General features: G+C 44.3%; 1 protein-coding gene across 4 annotated transcripts in view; it reads left to right on the top strand.

The window, feature by feature from the left end:
- MED27 (mediator complex subunit 27) overlaps positions 1–9,916 on the top strand; it is a 175,410-nt gene that overhangs the window by 119,124 nt on the left and 46,370 nt on the right. The gene's annotated exons all lie outside the window — the stretch shown is intronic.

The following is a 9,916-nucleotide window of genomic DNA, read 5'->3' as shown; positions in this document are numbered from 1 at the left end:
AGGTGTGCGACGCAGCGATTAGACATCTGTATATCTCACTAGGTGATCACCCCAGTAAATCTCGTATCCGTACATAGTCATCACAATATTCTTGACTATATTCCTTATGCTGTCCTTTGCTGCTGTGACTGTCTCGTAACTGCCATGTTGTGCTTCTTCATCCCTTCCCCGTTTTTTACCGACCTCCCCCAACCCCTCTCCCTTCTGGCGACCCTCAAAGCGTTCTCTGTATCTATGAGTTTGTCTCGTTCTTTAGAGTTTACACGTCAGTGAAATCATAGGGCATCTGTCTTTCTCTGACTCCATTCAGCACAGTACCTTCCAGGTCCATCACGAAATACCTTCTTCCACCCCTTTACCTTCCGTCTGCGCGTCTTTTCATCTGAAGCGAGTCTCTCGTAGGCAGCGTTAGGGTTTTACTTTTGTACAGTCTTAAAAAGAGCCAGTCACCCAGGATCAGCTGCACTGTTCACTTAAGCCATTCACCTGAGGACAGACTCGTGCGTGCATGCGTTTTTCTCTCAAGAAAGGAAAAGTGGGCTCGTTAAGTTTGTGATATTTCATCCGTGGGGAAAAAATAATAAAGTTCATCCAGGTAACATGCTACTCTTCTTTAAAATTCTTGCTGTTAAAAAGTACGGTGAATGAGATCATGCAGTATTCTTATAATAGGAAAAGCAAACAATGTGTATGTGTCTGCAGAACATGAAATATTTTCTCAGTTCAACATACAAATTGTCAAAATTTTAAGAGCCTCTAGCTAAAACAAATCCTGCTTTCAGCATCCTTGAGGGGGACCAGCGGGTTCATGGAGATAAAAATGAAAGCGTCCTCAGTGAAATAGGTTCGTTCAAATTATGCCCGGGTCGTTGAGCTCCATTTCATGATGCAGGTAGGAATTTGGCACTGAAGGGAATGAGCAGAGAGGGCTGGGTTATAGGTAGACAGGTCTAAGGTGTGAGGGCGACTTCCGCCTGAAGAAGCTGGCGTTCATTTCACGATGACCCGTCAGCCTCATCGGCTTTCTCGTGGTGCTTCTGTTTTAATAGACTGATGAGGGGCTCAATTCAAAGGAAGAATCCCATTTTGTTTATGCACCATTTTTACCCCCATGAGTGGCTAATGCAGATCACTATGCATTTAGCCAGCTAGTTCTTACCTTTCTTAGGTGACACGGGAATTCACATAAGGTGGTGCTTCTATACAGGAATAGCAGTGGGTGATCTGATTCAGAATCCGATTGCCAGGTGGAGAGTCATACTTTGAGCATAATTACTTTATTTGGCTTTTACTCTTCAAAGACGGTATTTATTAGATGGGGGGGGTCCCTAGGCCACTTGCTGCTGCCGCCCCCACCTCTGAAGTAAAAGGGAATTCTCACCTGGGAGGGGAGCAGCTGCCACCTCCCCTTCGATGCTCGCCCGTGCGACTGTGGCGGGAGGTGTGGGGCCTGTGCTGTAGGCAGGAGACGGCACTGCAGGACGGAGGGAGGAGACAGGAGTTGAAAGTGTTTTCTGGAGGTTAGTCTGGAATGAATCGTGTTCATCTGGAATGCGCTGTGTTCTGGAAAGCCTGGGGAGGCACGTGAGACCCGTGGGGCGAGGACAGGTAGGCTGCGGAAGCAGAACACACCTGAGCGGTCTCTGCCGGCGTCTCCTCTTACCTGCCTTGGCCAAAGCCTGAACCGCGCCTGCGTTTTTAATAAAATAGCATTTCGTCCTAAGTCAGCCAGGCTTCCTTGAGTGCGGTCAGCAGACACCTGCTCTGATTAATTTGAGCAAGAAAAGGTTTCGTTTTCGTCTTTTACTTTTTAATGATGCTCAGTGATCATGGACAGAAGGGACACAGCCCAGGGTGTCTCCGGGGCTGTCAGGGGCAGGACAGCAGAGTCCTCTCGATCCAAGTGATTCCTGATCAGCTGCCTTCGTCCCGCGCCTGTGCTCCCGCGACCGGGGGAAGCGGTGGTCTGCGTGATCGAACCCACCGCGGGACAGAGCCTGCGGCTTACACAGCCCCCGCCTGCCGGTGGATGGCACTTATTGTTTCCTAGGCCTCCTGGGCCATGCCATGCACCAGGGCAGCGTGCCCAGGGTCGTGCATCAGGACACCGCTCCCAAACCTCCACAATGCTCGTCCCCTCAGTCTGATTATAGCACAGGATGGTGGCAAGAAAGATTTGGACTACCAGGCCCCAGGCTGGTGACTTTTTTAAGATAATTTTTATTATGTACTTCGCTATATACAAAGGAACATGCGTAACGTGTGTGTCAGTTATAAAGCATAATGATGTACCCACAAGTTCACCACTCAATTTAAGAAGTAAAATGTGACTGATGTGCACTTCTCCTCAGCCCCTGGCTCCCCCCCGAGTCACCGCCATCCGCCTAATCATCCTCTTCTCTCCCTTTTTTAAATGCAGTTGCCACATGGACATGTGTCCCTAAATAACGTGCCATTTAGTTTTGTTCAGTTTTGAACTTTACAAAGATAGCCCCGTGCCGAGCGCGTGTGCGATCTCTGAGCTGTGCCTGTGTCGGTGTTTGCTCTGGCGACGCGATGCTCCTCATCGTGGCGAACACTCCATTCTGTGACTGTTCCCTGCACCTTTTACTGTTTCACCGTCAGCATGTGTTTGGTGGCGGCCGATTTTGCTTTTCAAATCGTGGTGGCGTGAACCTTCTGGCACATACACCAGAATGTACTTTTAAGCTCAAGCCCAAGTGAGGGGCCAGTGCAGGCCCCCGTCCAGAGGAGGGGCAGGGCAGTGTTGGGAGCAGTGGAGCAGACAGCTTTTTCCCAAGGGTCACCGGAGTTGAGAAACGTAGCGGCTTGATGCCACACTGGTATACAGAGGGGTCCAGCAATGGCTGAGGCGAGGTGGCCTGGCTCCGTGGTGCGTGTGGTCTGTGATTTTGTGTTGCTATAGATCTCTCCCGGTTTGGGTTTGAAGTGGAGAGGGGCGTTCGGGTTTTTTTGTGAGCACGTATGGGAAAATGACACAGAGCCACTGGATCCAGAGCCCGGGAACCAGGGCAGGTTTCGTTTCCTCGCCGAGGAGCAGCAGGGTGCCTCCCGCTCGGCGATGGGCAGCCCGGGGCATCACCGCGGTTTCTTCATGACTTAGAAGGTGAAGAGAGAACGGGGACGTGTAGAACTGGCACTTTTTAAGGCGGTTGGGGTCAGTTTGGCTCATCCAAAGTTAATCCAGCCTTTAATCCTCGTTGCTCTGGCGGAATCGGGGCTTCAGGACCCATCAGAAATTGAGGAGTGGTGACTTTTAGGCCTGGACACCGTGTTTGACCTGGAAGTACATGTGTGTACCCTCTCCACGCTTCTGGGCCGCAGACAGTGTGTGCCCAGGAGACGGGGTAGAGGAGGGAAGGCGGGGGCAATTAGATGCTTAGCAAATGTTTGCGGAGGGAATGCGTGAACGGCCAATAAAAGCATCTTTTCTTCCACGTGCATCAGTTTGTCTACGTCGGCTGCCATGGGGACCTTCTCCTTGGGAGAGAAGGAATAAGGCATTAATACTAGTTCGATTCCAAAACTGTCAGGACGTTTGTTGCCTTAACGTCTCCTGGCATCTCTTTGAGTCCTAGGGTAGTCGACCACAGCCCGTGCACTCCACGCCCCAGCTAATGTGGAGTCTGAATGTTCAGCCTCTCACATGATCTTTAAATCCAGTGCGGCCGGCTCGCCCTGCTCTGCCGCAGGTGCGGGGTGCTGTGTGTCGCTGTTGTGTAAGTTAATAACTCGTGATATAATGAATCCTGTTTCCGTTCTTTGAAGAGATGAGCTCAGTCATCCCAAAATAAATCTAGCCATGTTGATATTTAGTTTCAGTTAATCTACTGCCTAACATCCCATTATTAATTTTCTTCGAACAGTCAAAATATTGTAAGAGCTTAACTGAGTCAGAGAGTAGGACAAGCAGCTGGCTTCTTTTGGCATTTGAAATATTAATCTGCAATTTTGACTGATCCAGTAGGTATAAAAATGTAAGCAAAGAAGAAAAAGAAGCTTCAACCATGATATTTGAAGGATACCTTGATATTTTATAAATTAGTCTTTCTTACTATGATTTATAATAGGTAAAACTCATTTATCAATCTTTCTAATATACATTTTAACTAACCTTCAGTTTCTTTAACATATCCGTGCCTTGCTTTGGAACGACACATCTTTTTAAACCTTTCTGACGCATTTTAGCGCCAAGGTTGAGAAACACAGGTATGGGCCATGTGGATGTTCCGCGTCCTGTGAAAACGCCAAGATGCTTTCCGAAGCGGCAGTTTCGAGGCAGTGAAACGGGTCCTTCCCAAACACGACTCGGGTAGTAGGAATCTGTCCCCATGTCTTAACACCTGAGCCACAGCACAGATTATTGGTGTTCTTTGTTAAATGCTTTTTTAGAAAACATCCATTTTATAAGATTTATAAGAAAAATCAGCTTTTATTTTCTACTTCATTTCTGACACGTGAAAATTGTTTTACAATCCTGGTTCCAAAAGACATTCGTTGCCCCAAATCAGACTCATAGTTTAAGGCAGAAGTTCTCAACTCACGGGCTGGTGGGAAGGGGTCAGGGGACCGTTTCAGGGACTCCCAAAGGCAAGATGATTGGTGTGGCTTTCCTTTCTCACTCTCTTTCATTGACAAGGCCCCGTGGAGCTTTCCAGTGGCTGCACGATGTGAGATGCTGCCAGCACCCTGGCACCTGCCGGCTTGTGTTCGTGTGTTCTGAACATTCCTCCTTTATCTCTAATATGGTAAATATTGATAGCTGTATCCCACGGCAACTAAAGTTCCTTGAGGTTCTCAATAATTTTTAAGAGCGTAGCGAGGTTCCGAGACCAAAATGTTTGAGAACTGCTACTTTAAGGAGAAACATGTCCAACTATTAAGAATATTCAGAACAGTAGTGCGTGTCGCGGTGGCAGTGACGCGTGGGAGTTTACTTATGAGAAGAACTTTAAGGTTTAATAAAAAGTAAAGAAATAAAAAGCAAAGGAATGTGGGACGTTCTGCAGGACAACTAATTCCGTTTCTTCACCAAAATCGAAGACATGGGAAGAAATGGGGAGGACAGAATGCTTAAAAGGCCGAACAGCAACGTGTAAAGTAGGGACTGTGGATCCTGATTCGAACCAGCCAACTGTAAAAGAACATTTTTTTAAGCAATTTGAAGGATTTGAATATGGTCCGAATTTCAAATGATACCAAAGAATTGTGGGTAATTTTATTGGGTGTATGATGGCCCAACGGTTACGAAACCAAAGGTGGTTTTTTAGAGGTAGGTACTGAAATAATATGATGTACAAGATTTGCTTTCAAATACTTCAACAGAAAAGAAAAAAGTAAGGCTGGATAAAGTAGGTGTGACAGAATCTAAATCTTGATAATTTTTTAATTTGGGTGGTTATTAAACAATCTCTCTTCCTTTATGTTGGAAAATGTTTGCAATCAGAAATATTACGGATGGCTATCTAAATCCAAGTCTTCCACATACCCTCCAAACATACAGAAAAACAGGAACAAAGGTAAGTACAAAAAAAAATAATAAAGCCCATAAACACAACTGGAAGACCAAGACTGCCCATACTCCAGATTATGTGTGAATTAAAAAAAGCAAAGAAAAGCCACATCCCAGTGAGCTGTCACTTGTCCTCTCCTGTTAACTCCTCATACAGTACATACACAAAAGTGTACTGTGTGATTTCCCGATAGAAGTTCTAAAACAGGCCAAAACTAAGATGCGTAAAAATCAGAGCAGTGTTTGCCCGGGTGGGCTGGGGCAGGTGTCAACTGGGAAGGGCAGGAGGGAAGGATGTGGGGTGGCGGAAGTGTTCTGTACTTCTATAGGATTGTGATTTGTGTGGCTGTGTGCATTTGTCAGAATTTAAAGAATGGTCCGCTAAAAAGTTGTACATTTTATTGTAGGCAAATTCCACCTCAAAAAATTGTTCAGAGGTTAAACGGTATGCTAGCCTAAGTGTTGAGGGGTGAAGTATACTAATGTCTACAACATCCAAATGCATCGAATCAGTGGATAGGTAGATGGAAATGTATATGATAATTAAGTAGAACAAAATGATAATTGTAGGTCCTGGCTCATGAGAATATGGGCATCCACTTTACAGTTCTTTGACCTTTTTAGACGTTTGAAATTTTTCATAATAAAATATTGAAGGACAAAACACCTCAGCCTAAGGAAATAAATATCGCAAAGCAGAAGAGAACTGTTCAGCATGGCACTCTAAACTGCTTTTAATATTCTCAGGCATTTGGAGAGATGAAATCAGAAATTCAAAACAGCAACAGGCAAAAAAATAGGAAGAAATGAAAAGGATTTATTATACTTAGGAAAAAAACTGGAAAAAATGATAAAATTATCTCAGAAATTAAGACTGAATTTCAAGATTCTCAAGGGAAAAATAGATTCAAATGAAAGTTAATAAAGGGCATTAAAGAAATTCTGAGAAACACCCAAGAGAATGAAAATAAAAGAAAGATGTAGAGAGGGTCAGAGAAAGTGCTTGAAGCGAAACACAAAGACCAATAAAAACAAGTCATTGGAGTCATGAGGAAGAAAAGCAAGATAATGGAACAGAGCTAGTATGTAAAACCGCAATCTAAGAAAAACATCTAGAAATTGAAGAAGGTCTGAATCTGTGTACACTGAGAGAGTTCACTGGGTACCTGGGGAAACAAACCAGCATCAGTCAACTCTAAGCTATGTTCTAGTGATGCTATCGGACTTCAGAGATAAAGAAACACTCCTCAAGGCTTTCAAGCAGAAAATCCAATAACTTACAGGCAAGAGAATTAGACCGGCATCCGACATCTTGAAAACGACATATAAAGCAAGGCAGTGATGGAGCAGCATTTTCGAGGAACGTGTGAATCAAGGATACATACGTCTTCTTCAAGCATCAAGGCCAGAGAAAAGAGAAGAATTTCAAACAGAAGAATTCTGTGCCCGTCAGCCCATCCTGAGGCGTCTACAGGAAGATGAGCTTCATCCTGCCAAGAGACGAGTGGGAAACTTTCAGCTTAAGGACTGGTGGTGAACACGTAATGTGTTTAATTGTTGATATAACACTAAAACAATGGCAGCGATGGGGGTGAAGTAATAGTATATAAATATTACATGCTCTAACACAGTGGAAATAATCTAAACAGAAATGGGAGAAGGGAAAGATAAAAGCAGAATGAGCTCACAGGGTTTCGTATGTGTAATAGATGGAAGGTGAAGTATGCCATTAAAAATAGCCACGCAAGATGCCGAAATTACGTCTAAGAAAACGGGAGTCTACGGGCATTAGAATATATAGGTACAAAGGTAAGCATGAGAACAAAAATATAAACTTTCCTTAATACAGTCAATCAACAGATAAACGAGTGAGCAAGCAAAGAGAACGTCAGTTACAAAAAAAGAAGCATCGAAAATACAGTAACACATAATAACTACGCAATTATGTGATTAAGTTGAGACCACACTAATCAGTCATATCAACAATGTGAATGAATTTAACATACTCATTAAAAAAGGCTTTTCAAGTTGATATTAAAATTCATATGGAAAAGAAGCATGGAAGAAAGGGTGGGAAAACACCAAAAAGAACAACTACCAAAGGAACTTGCCCTGGCAGGCATCAAAACACACTCTAAAGCATCTGTAATTAAAACTGCGAGATATTCGCTCATGGGTAAACAACAGGCCGGTAGAATAAAATCGACTAGAAATAGACTCGAATACTTATGACGTTTAGCATATAGAAAAGGTAGCATCCGACATCAATAGGGCCCGAGTCATAAAAAGGAAAACAATTTCAGATGGCCAGAAAAACATCATAACAAAGGCAGAAGACAGTTGACACGTTGGGAGAAAATTTTGCAAGGTGTATACATACAGGGATCTGTGTACAGATACTACTATCCCTAAGATCATTTGATAACTCTTTAAAATGAAAAGACCAAAAATGAGATAGAAAATGAGGAAAAGAGACAATTCACCCCCACCAAAAGATATAAAAATGGTACTTAAACATATGAAAAGATGTTCAACCTTACCCATAATTAGAGAAATGCAAATTAAAACTGCACTGAGGTACCATTTCTCACCTACCAGATTGGCAAAAATTAAAAAGTCTAACAACACATTCTGTTGGTGAGCCTGTAAGGAAACAGACACTACCACTCGTTGCTGTGGGAATGCGTATGGGTACAGCGTTGTGAGGGACACAGGCATGTCTCTTAAAACTATGTGTATTTACCTTTTGACCCAGCAGTACTACCTCGAGGAGTTTGTCCTGAAGACATACGTCCAACAATACGAAAATACACATGCACAGGATTGTTAGTTGCAGCTTGTCTTTAATTGCAGAATACTGGAAATGACCTAACTGCCTATGCGGAGAGATTGAATAAATTATGATACAGCTGCACAATGGAGCCGCACCATTTCTTTTCTCGTCTTAAAGAATGAGGAAGACCTCTGTGACTCATACGAAATGATTTCCAGGATATATTGTTAAGAGAAAAAAAGCTAAGTTGCAAGAATATTCTTAATATGCTTCCTCTTTGAAGAAAGGGATATAAAATATCTGTCATCTGCCGGTTTGGAGGGGAAGCACAGGAAAGATACACTTGAAACAAAGAAACTGGTTAGAGGGACGCGGGTGGGAAGAGAGTGAGACCGAGGTGTGTGGGCAGCGTGACAGGTCTCTGAGGTCACCTTTTGTATAGTTTTTGACTTTTAGAAGGTAATCTTGCACATACTCAAAAAATATCATTGACAGGAGTGAAATTAAATTTTTAAAAAATGCAAACAAATAAATGTATTTCAAATGAATAACATAACCACGCTTTGGAAGAGGAATGGAGAACTAATCTTAGCATCCTTTGAACACAGCATTTGACTAAATTCTTACGCTGAGGCAACTATAACTGTGCACTAATATCGAACTCTCGGTGCTTTGCCGGTGTTTCACGGGAGTATGCATGAGCAGTTTCGAAACTGTTTATATGTATTCTAGGATTGGGCAAATAAGGAAGTGGGTCACGCATAATGGGGAGCAGCTCCCCGCTTTTGGAGATGGACATCTCCAAATGCAGAAAGGAGAACGCTGGCGTAGAGTTTTGGGGTCGGATTGGGATCGGCAGTGTCGGTATGAACTGGTTTTAAATACGTATGTAGGTGGATACAGAAACAGACAGAGGTGTGCACATGCTTACACACACACCCTTGTGCCCTTACTCTGTCTCGGAGACGGTCTAGACTTAGCGAGACTCCAGGACCCGCAGCGCATCGTTGCCCACGTCTTAGTGTCATAAGTTTCTCAGTATCGGGCTCACTCACGGGAACTGCGCTTTTCAGAGAAGTGATCGATTCCAGAACTGGAGCAGAGAAAGTACCAGGTGAGCCCGGAACCCCGTGCTGCGCCAGAAAGAAAGCGAGGTGCTGGCAGAGCGACGGGTCGTGTTGAAAAGACGCCGGAGCCAGTTTGAAGGGACTCCCCTGGCCAGACCCGAAACCGGGGGGCACCCAACAGATAAGGGTAGTCGTGCACCGCAACTCACAGAAACAGTAGTAACCTAAAAGTAAGTGAACGAAGACACAGGAGGTGTCCGTGTAATGTAACAGTAGCTCTGGGGAAGCCGTTCCTCACAGTAGAATGTGAACCAGTAAATGTTGAAAGAACTAGCAAATTCGGCAGTCACCGAAATAATAATCGTTCCACTTAAGAATCAAGAGTCATCATGGATGCCAGGATTCGTGGGTGGAAGTCTGAAGAGGCACAGGATGAGTGTCGTGTGTATGTGTGTGCGTGCGTGCGTGTGCGTGCGTGCGTGTGTGTGCGTGCGCGCGCGCGCACACGTGTGGCGAGAGCAGCGAGCGAGGACGTGCACACAC

This window comes from Pteropus medius, unplaced genomic scaffold (genome assembly GCF_902729225.1).
Source record: "Pteropus medius unplaced genomic scaffold, Ma_sr-lr_union100, whole genome shotgun sequence".
NCBI classification, from domain to species: Eukaryota; Metazoa; Chordata; class Mammalia; order Chiroptera; family Pteropodidae; genus Pteropus; species Pteropus medius.
The sequence above is the reverse complement of the archived record's forward strand: the minus strand, read 5'-3'. Positions and strand labels throughout refer to the sequence as shown.